We start from the raw sequence: 14,660 nt of genomic DNA on the forward strand, positions 1-14,660 counted from the left end.
ACCCGGGTTTGATCCCTGGGTTGGGAAGATCCCCTGGAGAAGGGAATGACAACCCACTCCAGTATTCTGGCCTGGAGAATTCCATGGACAAAGGAGCCTGGAAGACTACAGTCCATGGGGTCAAAAAGAGCCAGACATGACTGAGCAACTTCCACTTCACTCACTTGGAACTGTCATGGCACCTGTGGGTGTGTCGTTTAGCTTGCTGATGTGTTACAGTGAGCCATACTGAGGCTCACGGTCTACTGGAAATCAACTCATCCGCCATCTTGGACCTATTTGGTTCTATCAGTTTCTGTTGTGTCCTTGGGCTTTGTCGTTCTTTTAAGGGCTGTGCCCTGACCCCTTCCCTCCTGATTCACAGGTACACGCAGTACCTCCCTCAAGCTGCATCTCATTTATGGTGTCTAAGCTATGGTTTTTCCATTAGTCATGTATGGATGTGAGAGTTGGACCATAAGGAAGGTTGAGAGCTGAAGAACTGATGCTTTCAAATTGTGGTGCTGGAGAAGACTCTTGAGAGTCCCTTGGATGGCAAGGAGATCAAACCAGTCAGTCCTAAAGGAAATCAACCCTGCATATTCATTGGAAGGACTGATGCTGAAGCTCCAATATTTTGGCCACCTGATGTGAAGAGCCAACTCATTGGAAAAGACCCTGATGGTGGGAAAGATTGAAGATCGAAGGCAGGAGAAGAAGGGGATGACAGAAGATGAGATGAGTTTGAGCAAACTCTGAGAGTTAGTGAAAGACAGGGAACCCTGGCGTGCTGCAGTCCATGGGGTTGCAGAGTCGGACATGACTGAGCAACTGAACAACAGTGGCCTCGGCTTATAGCCCAGGGTCTCATCCAGGTGTGGAGGAAGGGTTTGGGTGTGGTTTCTCAGGTATAGCTACTTAATTAGGGCTCAGTTCTATTTCCTGCAAGTCCATTGTGGCTCTAGGCATTGTCCCTAGGATCTTTGTTTCCTCTTCTAAGTCCTCTTTCCTTTTCTGTACAGTAGCCTCTGTTTGCAGGTGAGTAGTTTTCTTAGCCTAATCCTAGCCTATAGCATTTCTGAGTCCAAATTCTTTTTTCTGTTTGTATTGTTCCTTTCCGTTCTAGTGCATAAAATTTAAAAAAAGAAACACAAAACTTGTGGGTATTACATGCAATTATAATCCAATTTGTCAGACAAAAGCCATACACAAATCTCTTCCTGATAATTCCGGCTCTAGTATTTGCCCTTACAATTCTTAGAAACCTATTGTCCTATTGGAGAAGTTTTTCCAGCCATACCCTTATTATCTGTAAAAGGCTTTTATTTGAAACACCACCTTAAATTTTCATGAGGCTTTAACAAAAATCTTCTATTACATTTTTGGCTTAATCTTTAGAAAATGTTTTCCTGAGAAACACCCTGGATTTGACCTCTGCCTATGAGCCACTTCTTAATTTTCGCATTGCTAATCATCTAGAGTGGCTAAGAAACGGCTTTATTTCTGAACTCAGCAAATCCTGAATCATTCACATATAATATTTGATCTTTTAACTTCACTCTCGTATTTTTAATCTCAGGTAGCAAGAAGTCAAGTGGTACTTTCAACATTTTGCCTAGAAATTTCCTCAGCCAATTGAGCTACTTAGCTACATTTCCCACTTTTCATCTAATACAGGGGACAACAATGCACTACTTCATAAAGATACTACACATATAACAAAGTTTCCCTTGCATACATCATTCTTTTCTTCTAGTTTCCAGTAACATTTTTATTTTCTTGATGTCCCTACCAATATCCTCCTTAAAGTACTTTAGACTTCCGCTCAACATCTGACTGTAAAGCCAGTGCCACACCTTTTAGGTTTTTGTTTCAGCAGCACCCCACTCACAGTCCCAAAATCTGTTCTGGGTGCCTCTTGCTAGGAACAAATCACCCCAAAACTTGGAGACTTACAAGACAGACAATTTTATCATCTCTAATGGTTCTGAGGGTCACCAGAGCTAGGTAGGTCTCACTTGGAATCTCATGTGACTACAGTCAGGCTGTGACTGGAACTGGAGTTGTCTTGAAGGCTTCCTTAGGCAGACATTCATCTCTGATGCTTGTTATTAGTTGGAACACCTACATGTGGTCTCGCCGTGTAGCTTGGGCTTCCTCACAACATGGTAGCTGGGCTCCAAGAGAATAAGGTGGAGGGGATGCATGAAATTTTTATGACCTAGCCTTGGGAGTCAGAGAACATCATTTCTATTGTACTCTCTTGGTCGAGGCTGTCACCAGGGTCCACTCAAAAGCAAGGTGACTGAACATAGAGAGCATCTCTCAATGGGAAGAAAGCAGTAAGGCAGTCATGTTTGGAAAATACAATCCGTCTTAATGTCCCAGGTTAAGTTTTAATCACAAGTGCCATTCTTGCTACAATAGAAACCAGGGGGCAGCTGTATACCTAGCTTATTTGACACCCAAAACAGATAAGCATATTAAAAATTATGTTTTAGTAGTCATGATGTGAAAATAATTATAATAATCATGGCTAGAAAATGGAAGATAGTGAAGCATTTCTTTTATTGAACTTAAGTCTGTATCATGTGAGTAAAGGTTTTAAGTGAATTTAAAAATTATAAAAATACAATTATATAAATTATAAATATAAATTTTATTATTTAATATAATGTAAACTATATATAAAATTATATAAATAGTAGAAAAGTTATGGATTCCTACTTTTTAAAAAAATTCATCTCTTCTTTGCCATTTGATTTTTTTCTATGTAAATACCTATTTTCTTAACATTTTGCTGTTGGATAGTTAATGACCTTCTCCACAATTTCTGTGGCCTGTCCCCAACAGTTTAGAGCTTGGTGCTTCACTATGAGTTGCTTAAGGTTAATTCCAGTTGATTGCAACTATTTTTGCACCTGATTAATTACATTACCTTCACAGCAGAAAAAAGGTAAGTCAGGATAGAAAAACTGCATACAGCTGAGGACACCATCTCGGCCAATTCTCTTTAAAAAATTGATTTGGCTGCACTGGATCTCAGTTGTAGGCAGCATGAGGGATCTTTAGTTGTGACGTTGATCTAGTTCCCTCATCAGGGATCACACCTTGCCCCTACTCCTGCCCTAGGAGTGGGGAGGCTTAGCCGCTGGACCACCAGGGAAGTCCTAGCACTGATCCTCTTGTGTCTGCAGTTTTAAAAAATGCAAGTGTACTTCAGAGATTTAAGTTGAAAAAAAATCATCTTTGCTGTTTGCACAGGTTAACTATAGACTCTACTCAGTAAAAGACTAATAAGGGAATATTACGAACAGTACCACCACATATCTGACAGCTCAGATGAAATGGACTAACTACTTGAAAGATGTGTGTGTGTTAAGCTGGTTTAGTCATGTCTGACTCTTTGCAACTCCATGGACGTGGCCTGCCAGGCTCCTCTGTCCACGGGGATTCTCCAGGCAAGAACACTGGAGTGGGTTGCCATTTCCTTCTCCAATGCATGAAAGTGAAAAGTGAAAGTGAAGTTGCTCAGTCGTGTCCGACTCTGTTGGACCCCATAGACAGCAGCCCACCAGGCTCCTCCGTCCACGGGATTTTCCAGGCAAGAGTACTGGAGTGGGGTGCCATTGCCTTCTCCAGGGAAGCCCTATAATTCAACACAGTTCTCACTCTTATCTACCTGGAGATAGCACCAGATCTCACATGTTAAGAGTTCAGTCTTGGACTTTCTGGGTGGTGCAGTGGGTAAGAATCTGCCTGCTAATGCAGGGTTCAATCCCTGGTCCAGGAATATCCTACATGCCTCAGAGCAACTAAGCCCATGGAGCACAGATTCTGAGCATGCATGCCACAACTACCGAAGCCGATGAACCCTAAGGTCCACAAGCTGCGACTACTGAGCCTGTGCTCCTCAACAAGAGAAACCACCACAGTGAGAAGCCTGAGCATCACAACAAAGAGTAATTTCTGCTCGCTGCAATGAAAAATAAATATTGAAAAAGAAAGGTTCAGTTTTTTCTTTTTTGGCCACACTGCACGGCTTGTGGGATCTTAGTTTCCTGACCAAGGATTGAACCCAGATGCCCCATAGCGGTGAAAGCACAGAGTCCTAACCACTGGACCACCAGGGAAGTCCACAAAGTTCAGTCTTACATGACTGCCTCTCCCTTCCTTGGCCCCCACGCATGCACACACGAGCACACGTGCACACATGTCAGATGCCAACTGTGAGTCCAAGTTATCAACTGTGCTTCTAACCAACTGGCTAAAGATGGAAGGTTCCAGCAAACCGCTGCTGCCCGCCCCCGCCCCCCCGCAAGTTGGGTTCAATTAACTTGCTAGAGCCTCATAGAACTCAGAGCAACATCTTCCTTACTAGACCACTGGTCTGTTGTAAAAAGACGTAACTCGGGAATAGCTAGATAGAAGAGATGCATAGGGGAAGGTATGAGGAAGGGCTCAGAGCTCCCAGGCTCACTCTGAGGGTAACACTCCCCCTAAATCTTCATGTGCTCACTAACACAGACACTCAATCATGATGGGTTTTTATGGAGGCTTACATACATTGTCATGGGGCTTCCAAGGTGGCACTAGCAGTAAAGAGACCGCCTGACAATGCAGGAGATATAAGAGACGCAGGTTCGACCCCTGGGTCTGGAAGGTCCCCTGGAGGAAGAAATGGCAACCCACTTCAGTATTCTTGCCTGGAGAATCCCATGGATGGAGGAGCCTGGTGGGCTGTGGTCCATGGGGTCACAAAGAGTCAGACACAACTGAGCGACTGACACACATACACATCATCACGAAGCAGAGTTCCTCAAAAAACCAAGTTCCTCACCCGAATTTCTGATTAACCTTTCTATGCAAAGCTTTACTCATTTTCTTGACCCATACACGATCCCCCTCAAGATTGAGCAGGATCAGAGAAAAGGGGGGATTGTGACTGAGCAGGACCCTATGAGGGCTTCCCAGGACAGATCCCCACTCTCCTGCCCACCACCTGCCTTGTTTGTAGAAAGCCTTTAGCCTTGGAGGCCTTCCCAGAGCTCGAAAGAACAAATTTAATGGGAAGAGAGAAAAATGCAGAAACAAAGGAAAACAGTTAAGCAAACGAAATAACACTAGCTTACCCATTAAACAAAGTCAAAGACCTTTAGTACCTCCTCAAGGGCTACAGGAAATATTCCTCAAGGGCTACAGGAAGTATTCTGAGTCATATCCCTTGAGCTGTTTCGCAAATGCTGAAATCCCACCAGGTGAAAGTAGTTGACTGGATGCTGACCACAAGCACGTAGACCCCAGATAGGTTGGAACCAGAAATTTGATGATGCTGACCCCCAATTCCCTCACCACCAACCAGTCAGAAGAATGTCCACGAGCTGACCATGCACTCCACAACCCTCCCCACTGCATCTTCAAAAACCGTTCTTTTGAGTACTAGCTGCCTAGAGAACTTGCTTGGCTTTAGAGCAAACGCTGCACTTTCCTTCACTACAACCCTGTGTCAGTAGAGCGACTTTATTGCACCCAGGTGAGCAGACCCAAGTTTGGTTTGGTAACAGTCACAGTTGATTAAATCATTAGCTTTTGGTGATTGATCCAACCTCCAGCCCCTCTCCTCTCCCCAAAGGTCAGGTCGATTGGATGGAAATTCCAACCATCTAATTACTTAGTCACCTTCTCTAGCGCCCAGCTCCCATCCTTAGGTCCTTTCCCAAAAGTCACTTTATTGACAGTAAAAACACCTTATTGCTTTTATCATTTAGGAAATTCCAAGCATTCTAGGAGCTCTGTGCCAGAAATGGGGATGAAGGCCAAATACATATTTATTAAAATCACATTAATATATCTATTAAATAAATTGAATTTATTGTTAAAAACCTTCCAGCAATAAAAACTCCAGGTCCAGAGAGCTTTGCTACCAGACATTTGGGGGTGAAATAATACCAGTTCTACACAAAATCTTCTGGGAACCACAAGAGAGAAGACTCCCCAGTTCATTCGATGGAGCCAGTCTTACTGAATCACTAAAGGTAAAGTGCTGAACCAGGTTCGTTTATCTGACGCACAGCCAGCCAAATGCCGAGATGCCGAGGTTTGTGGTAGAGGTAGGATTTATTCACAGAGCAATCAAATGAAGAGAACAAATCTCAGCTCTACCTTCCTCAACGCGAGAGGCTTGGGGTATTTATAAGATGCAGCTGGGAGTGGGGAGCATAAGGAGCATGGAGAAAGGGGATGGAGATAAGCAAATATTCAACAAGCACCATTCTGCACAGCTAACCTCAGGCTTCTTCATGGGATGCATGTCCCAAGAGTGGCAGCAGCTCCAGAGAGTGGCAGCATAGCATGTTCTGAGGCTGAAGCTCTGGGCCTTCTGACCTCAAAAGGTTGCTGGATATGCGCATGTGCCCAGTTGGTCTGTAGGTACTTCCTACCAGTCGTTACCAGCTCTAGCTTGAACTGGAAACAGCTGACTCCAAGTTTCTGAAAAACAACTTGGGCAAACACTTTATTGTTTAGGCTACGTGATGCTTGGAGGACACGCAAGTTTTTGCAGAACCAAAGCAAGCCTACTGTATAGCTCAGGGAACTCTAGTCAAAGCTCTTTGGTGACCTAAATGGAAAGGAAATCCATAAAAGAGGGGATATAAGTATATGTATAGCTGCTTCACCTTGCTGTACAGCAGAAACTAACACAACATTGTAAAACAACCATACTCCAATAACAATGAGTAATAGAAAGAAGATGTGCCGGAACACCATTTCCATATGCAATCACATGCAAAAAAAAAATCACCCTTGGCCCATTCCTCACACTTCATACAAAAATTAACATGGAATGGGTCACGGACCTAAATGCAAATGTGAAAAAATGGGGATTCCCTGGTGGTCCAGTGGTTAGGACTCAGCGCTTTCACCACCATGATCCCTGGTCAAGGAAGTAAGATTCTGCAAGCTGTGCAGCCAAAAACAAAAAAAGGGAAAAAGTAAAACTTCGAGAAGAAAGCACAGTAGAGAATCTTTATGACCTTTTGTTATGCACGCTGCTGCTGCTGCTAAGTCACTTCAGTCGTGTCCGACTCTGTGCAACCCCAGAGACGGAAGCCCACCAGGCTCCCCCATCCATGGGATTCTCCAGGCAAGAACACGAGTGGGTTGCCATTTCCTTCTCCAATGCATGAAAGCATAGGAAAACACAATTCATAAAAGAGAAGTGTATCTCATTATAATTGAAAACTTCTGCTCTGCTGAAAACACTGATAAGAGATGAAAAGATATCCTCACTTCCTGAGACCTTGCCTGTTGAGAGAAAGTATTTGCCAATCACATATCTTAGAAAGGTCTTATATATAGAATATATAAAACACTTTCAAAACAATGAGAAGCAACACAATAAAAAAGTGGGCAGAAGATACTTCCCCAAGAAAGATAAACAAGGCTCAAAGAAGGACATGAACAGATGCTCATAGTCATTCAGTTCAGTTCAGTCGCTCAGTCATGTCCGACTCTTTGTGACCCCATGAATCGCAGCACGCCAGGCCTCCCTGTCCATCACCAACTCCCGGAGTTCACCCAACTCATGTCCATAGAGTCGATGATGCCATCCAGCCATCTCATCCTCTGTCATCCCCTTCTCCTCCTGCCCCCAATCCCTCCCAGCATCAGAGTCTTTTCCAATGAGTCAACTCTTCGCATCAGGTGGCCAAAGTACTGGAGTTTCAGCCTTAACATCATTCCTTCCAAAGAAATCCCAGGGCTGATCTCCTTCAGAATGGACTGGTTGGATCTCCTTGCAGTCCAAGGGATTCTCAAGAGTCTTCTCCAACACCACAGTTCAAAAGCATCAATTCTTTGGCACTCAGCCTTCTTCACAGTCCAACTCTCACATCCATACATGACCACTGGAAAAACCATAGCCTTGACTAGACAGACCTTTGTTGGCAAAGTAATGTCTCTGCTTTTCAATATGCTATCTAGGTTGTTCATAACTTTTCTTCCAAGGAGTAAGCATCTTTTAATTTCATGGCTGCAGTCACCATCTTCAGTGATTTTGGAGCCCCCCAAAATAAAGTCTGACACTGTTTCTACTGTTTCCCCATCTATTTGCCATGAAGTGATGGGACCAGATGCCGTGATCTTAGTTTTCTGAATGTTGAGCTTTAAGCCAACTTTTTCACTCTCCTCTTTCACTTTCATCAAGAGGCTTTTTAGTTCCTCTTCACTTTCTGCCATAAGGGTGGTGTCATCTGCATATCTGAGGTTATTGATATTTCTCTGGGCAATCTTGATTCCAGCTTGTGCTTCTTCCAGCCCAGCATTTCTCATGATGTACTCTGCATAGAAGTTAAATCAGCAAAGTGTAAACTAAAACCATGATGGAATACTTCTATATACCTACTAGGATGGCCAACACTCCCCGCCACCAGTCACCCATCTCTGCCAGCTGTACTGGCGAGGATGTAATGCAACTGGAACCCTCCTCAAAAAAAAAAAAAAAAAAAAAAATCAGAAACTGGAACTGCTTGTGAGAGACTGCTGCTGCTGCTCCTGCTGAGTCACTTCAGTCATGTCCAACTCTCTGCAACCCCATAGATGGCAGCCCACCAGCCCACCAGGCTCCCCCATCCCTGGGATTCTCCAGGCAAGAACATTGAGTGGGTTCCCATTTCTTTCTCCAATGCACGAAAGTGAAAAGTGAAAGTGAAGTCGTGTCCGACTCTTTGCGACCCCATGGACTGTGGCCCACCAGGCTCCTCCATCCATGGGATTTTTTCAGGCAACAGTACTGGAGTGGGGTGCCACTACCTTCTTCGAGTGAGAGACTGAATCAACATAAAGGCAATGACCAGAATTGTATAAAGAAACAGAGCCATGACCTACAACCTCTGAAGCAACCAGCCAGAGAAATCAAACCACAACCTGTGTAGCAATTGGACCCAAACGGTCAAGACTTGGTCAGTAACTGCCAGCTTCCCTATTTTGCCCCTGTTTCCAATTTCAGATGAACCAGAGAAAGACATACTTGCTCCCCTAACCAATCACATAGGATGCCCCGCTTCTATTCAACTCGCCTACAATCTTTCCATGCTAAGAGCTTCCAATCAGGAAATACCTGAAATCTTCCCTTTTTTCCTACCATAAACCTTTTGAACTACCCTGCTTGCCAAACGCGAGTGATAACAGCTGGTTCCCCTGCTATATAGTAAGCTCTGAGTAAACAGCCTGTTTGTTCTCATTTGGGCAATCTTTGTTTATTTCCTCATTGGTGGCAATGCAAAGTGATAACCACTATTTGTAACTGTTGGGGGGTTTCTTATAAAGTTAAACACCCACTTACCATATGATCCAGCAATCTCACTCCTAGGTATTTATCCATGAGGAAATGAGTTCCCATGTGCAAACCTTTATAGTAGTCTTATTTAAAATCACCCATAATATAAACAACCCAATGTTCTTCAAGTGGATAATGGAACCCTGTTTCAGCAAAGGAACAGAGTAGAGGATGATAATTCCAAGCACATCCTAAGTTTCCTGGAAAAAGCCCACTCTGCTAAGGAATGGGGTGTCTACAGAGGCTGGCGAGCGCCAGATGTCGAGGTCTTCTGCCACTAATTACTTCTGGCGCGTTTCTTTGGCCCCAGTGGCTCTAAGTTCACATAAAGCTTCCTGCTGAAACATCCAGTTCGAGATTGTACATTCATTCTCTGAACACTATATGGGTGATTTTAAAGTAATTAACACAACTTCCCTTTATCTTTGAAGTGGATTCCCTGGGACCATAGAGGGTTCTGTGGAATTAGCATCAGTATCCTGGCATCAACCATCTAAGAGTTGGCAGTAGTGGGGAGGGTGTACTCTTTGCTCAGGATCAACGTGTAGCTGGTCACATACAGCACCTTAGTTCATTTTGTTGTGTGTGTGTGTTTACACCACCTTAGTTCAAACTGTCCTGGATAGGTCCTCAAAACGTAGCATGATGATCATTTAGGAACACCCCTATTCCTTACATTCTAGAGGAAATCTCCTCATACCTCAAATTTTCAAGGCCTAGAGAAATCCAAAAGGTTCCCTAAATTTCTATGGACGTCTTCCACAGAAGACTCAGTTTCGTCTCAGTATAACTCTGGCCTCTGACCCCAACTCCCAGCATGGGGATGGCTCCTGAACAAACTTAGATGCAAAATTCAGTTCACATCAGATCACATCACATCAAGTATTTCAGAACATTTATAGAAGGTCCAGAAGGTTTACTAGAGGAACCACATCACGCAGCACAGAATACTCAGCAATCTCTTTGGCCTTCTGTCCCCTCCTACCTTTCTCCCATGACTGTTAGGAGCAATATTTATAATCAGTTAAGTTACATAGCTGGGTCCCACTTCGATGTAATACTTGTAAAATACAATGGAAACATAGGTTAAGGTCCTGATACTTTCTTCCACAATTTCAGCTGGCCCTACTCTACTTGAGCCTTAGTTTTGGATTTCTGAGCCACAAAGCCTGGGATTGGAAAAGACTCCCATGCATAGATAATGGCTGCGGGAAAAGACAAGCCATGCTGTCCCTTTGATTGTGGCCAATGTGTCACCTGTTGAGTGTTTGCCCTAAAACCCTGCTTAGCCCCTGTCTGAATTATCTCAGGTGGGTGACCCTTCTTACTGTGTATGTGTATTAGTTGTTCAGTTGTGTCCAAATCTGAGACCCCATGGACAATAGCTCACCAGGCTCCTCTGTTCATGGAATTCTCCAGGCAAGAATACTAGATCAGGTTGCTGTTTCCTTCTCCAGGGGATCTTCCCAACACAAGGACTGAACCCAGGTCTCCATCATTGCAGGCAGACTCTTTACCATCTGAGCCACCAGAGAAGCCCATCCTTCTTACTACATCCATGTTATTTGTTAACGCTTCGCTGATTGATCAGTTTTCTAATAGCACTTCCATGGACTTGGTTCAGTCTTCTCTTTTTCAACACTTGGAGTTTCATTCTGCAACCAAAGGGATAAACAAGGTTGGTAACTGGTACTAATAAGGGAGAAATAGCTGAGTAAGGGGCTTCCCGGGTAGCTCAACTGGTAAAGAATCCGTCTGCAATGCAGGACATGCAGAAGACATCTTTTAGGACCTAGCTTCAGAAGTCATATGCCATCACTTCCACCATACTCTATTGGTTACAAAGACCAACTCTGATACAATTTGGGAGGAGACTATGCAAAGGCACGAATACCATGAGGTATGGGTCCCTGGGGGCTGCTCTGGAACCCGGCTACCACTGTATGCCCTCTGGCCCCCAATAATTCATATTCTTCCCACATGCCAAATACACCCATGCCCTCTCAAGGCACCCCAAAATCTAATCTCATTATTGTATCAGCCAGAAGTCCAGTGATGTGAAAGTCACTCAGTTGTGTCCAACTCTCTGCAACCCCATGGACTATACAGTCCATGGAATTCTCCAGGCCAGAATACTGGAGCAGGTACCGTTTCCTTTCTCCAGGGGATTTTCCTAATCCAGGGATTGAACCCAGGTCTCCCACATTGTGGGCGGATCGTTTACCAGCTGAGCCACAAGGGAAGCTCAGGAATCCTGGAGTGGGTAGCCTATCCCTTCTCCAGGGTATCTTCCCACCCCAGGAATCGAACCGGCGTCTTACTGCATTGCACACAGATTCTTTACCAACTGAGCTATCAGGGAAGCCCTGAATTCCAGAATTCCATCATCTAAATCAGGTTCAGGCATGGATGAGGGTTCTCAAGTATATATCCTTAAGCATTGTTTCTCCAGTGAAATTCCTCTCCTTCTGAAGATCTGTGAACTAAAGAGGAAGTCAACTGCCTCCCCACCTCCCCATCCCCTATACGAGGGTGGAAAAGGCATAGGGTAACCTAGTCATATACAGAGTACATCATGAGAAACACTGGGCTGGAAGAAGCACAAGCTGGAATCAAGATTGCCCAGAGAAATATCAATAACCTCAGATATGCAGATGACACCACCCTTATGGCAGAAAGTGAAGAGGAACTAAAAAGCCTCTTGATGAAAGTGAAAGAGGAGAGTGAAAAAGTTGGCTTAAAGCTCAACATTCAGAAAACGAAGATCATGGCATCTGGCCCATCACTTTGTGGCAAATAGATGGGGAAACAGTGGAAACAATGTCAGACTTTATTTTTTTGGACTCCAAAATCACTGAAGATGGTGACTGCAGCCATGAAATTAAAAGACGCTTACTCCTTGGAAGGAAAGTTATGAACAACCTAGATAGCATATTGAAAAGCAGAGACATTACTTTGCCAACAAAGGTCTGTCTAGTCAAGGCTATGGTTTTTCCTGTGGTCATGTATGGATGTGAGAGTTGGACTGTGAAGAAAGCTGAGTGCCAAAGAATTGATGCTTTTGAACTGTGGTGTTGGAGAAGACTCTTGAGAATCCCTTGGACTGCAAGGAGATCCAACCAGTCCATTCTAAAGGAGATGAGTCCTGGGTGTTCTTTGGAAGAACTAATGCTAAAGCTGAAACTCCAATACTTTGGTCACCTCATGTGAAGAGTTGACTCACTGGAAAAGACTCTGATGCTGGGAGGGATTGTGGGCAGGAGGAGAAGGGGACAACAGAGGATGAGATGGCTGGATGGCATCACTGACTCGATGGACATGAGTTTGGGTGAACTCCGGGAGTTGGTGATGGACAGGGAGGCCTGCCGTGCTGCAATTCATGGGGTCGCAAAGAGTTGGACACGACTGAGCGACTGAACTGAACTGAACTGAACTGAACCTAGTCATTCCTATTCAAAGGGGGAGGGAAGGATCTCTCTGGTGGTCCAGTGGTTAAGATATCCTTGATCAGGCAATTAGATTCCACATGCAGCAACTAAGTTCATTTTTAAAATTCTAAAAAGAAAAACAAAAAACCAAAAGTAGGGAAAATGTCCTGGGTTTGCTTTATTCTTTTTAGCTGCGCTGTGGTGCATGTGGGATCTTAGTTCTCACCATCTCTGCAGTTGAAGTTCAGAGTCCAAACCACTGGACCGCCAGGGAAGTCCCTCAATCACACTTTTAATCTGCAAGAAAAGTATTATGTTCGTGCTATTGCTACAGGTAATGACTTTTATCCACTATATTTCAATTTTTCTGAATTTCCTTTAGAAAAGAAAACTTGAACTTCAGTTTTGGGGCTTCCCTTATAGCCACACTTGATTATAGTTACTGCTTTTATGATAGCATTTCTCTTATAGCCTTGAATCTTGTTCAAGATTAAATTTTTGAGATGATGAAAATAACTCATGCTTCTCTAAACATTTGAAAAATTCTAAAGTATGTAAAAACTGAAAGTCTCTTCTCCACCTTTTCCCACTCCATAGAAATAACCCTTGCTAATATTTTCATGTCCACCCTTTCAGCTATTTTTCTATGCTTATTGTGGACACACATTATGCTCATCGTTGACAGAGTTTTTAAAGTTTGAGGAAAATGTTTGTCCTTGAAGAGGACACCCCACAAATATCCGTATTTTGCTTAATGCCTGACTTACTAAACATATATCTATAAACAGAACTTTGAAAAATACATTTAATTTTTTAATTTATTTTTTTATTGAAGGATAATTGCTTTACAGAATTTTGTTGTTTTCTGTTAAACCTCAACATGAATCAGTCATAGGTATACATATATCCACTCCCTTTTGAACCTCCCTCCCATCTGCCACCCCATCCCATTCACATTTTAATATTTAAACATTGATTGCAGAGTTGATTAAATTTCCTTAAAAAAAATCTAAACTGCAATTACAAATTTAATATGATGATTCTTTTGAACACACTTTAAATAGTACAGAAAAGAATCACAAAGGCAATGATTAAAAGATTGTCATTATATCTCTTTTCGAACACCAATATCATGGATTTAATTACTTCATTGGTTTTCTTTGTTCTTGTTTTTTTCTAGGAATAAGATACTTTCTTAAGGTTGTTAAAATACTTCAGATATTTTCTTGGTGTTAATGAAATTTTGCCAGATTCCCTCATTCCTTCTGAAGAATATTGTCTCAGATCCTCAAATGCACTGAGACTACAGAATCTCAGGCTTCTCAGCAGGTTGATTCACGCTTGGGCCTCTGAAGCTTGTTTCTCCCAAGGAGCTATCTTTGCTCCAGTAAAACTTCTCCTGTTACCTCAAAATTTCATTTTCTATATAACTTTTTAATTTCCGCAATCTCTTTCTCCTCTGAAATGATGGATTCCTTTAGTTTCACTTGGCCAGTCTGGAACTCCTGATTTTGTCATTATGATAAATTGACTTATGTATGCACCACTAATATCTTGTTCTGGTTAAGAGGGCATCTAGTGCATTCATATCCTGGAAGAGGAGGGATGTGTTTGCTTCTCTTTAGGGCATGTGGCTAACTCAGCATCTCAGGACCCTCTTTCTCCTTGGTCACAGAGTGTGAGTGCCAGTGTTGGTTAACTGGTTGGACCTCCTTTCTGCCTGGTTATCCTGGGCAGCCAGATGGGCTGCTCTGTCTTTCCTGTTCTTGGAACAGTTCTTATTCTTTTCCTGGGACTACTTGGCACACAAATGCTGTGATGACCACATCTCCTTGCCCTTTCCATCTTCCCTTGCAACCTTAACCACGACCCCTAGCAGAGGTGAGCCAACTTGGGAGGCACGCATGTTCGTGAGT

The 14,660-nt window shown here is 43.3% G+C and overlaps 1 long non-coding RNA gene across 4 annotated transcripts in view; it reads right to left on the minus strand.

The window, feature by feature from the left end:
• Positions 1 to 14,660, minus strand: part of LOC133232037 (uncharacterized) — a 141,591-nt gene that overhangs the window by 21,260 nt on the left and 105,671 nt on the right. For 2 of the 4 annotated variants that reach the window (XR_009731284.1, XR_009731283.1), the window contains exons 4-5: positions 10,707 to 10,971; positions 6,266 to 8,318 (exon numbers count right to left, since the gene is read on the minus strand). This is a non-coding gene — a long non-coding RNA (uncharacterized LOC133232037). The remainder of the gene's footprint in view (positions 1 to 6,265; positions 8,319 to 10,706; positions 10,972 to 14,660) is intronic. The other 2 variants (XR_009731286.1, XR_009731285.1) reach the window with 1 other exon arrangement.

This window comes from Bos javanicus, chromosome 19 (assembly GCF_032452875.1).
Source record: "Bos javanicus breed banteng chromosome 19, ARS-OSU_banteng_1.0, whole genome shotgun sequence".
NCBI classification, from domain to species: Eukaryota; Metazoa; Chordata; class Mammalia; order Artiodactyla; family Bovidae; genus Bos; species Bos javanicus.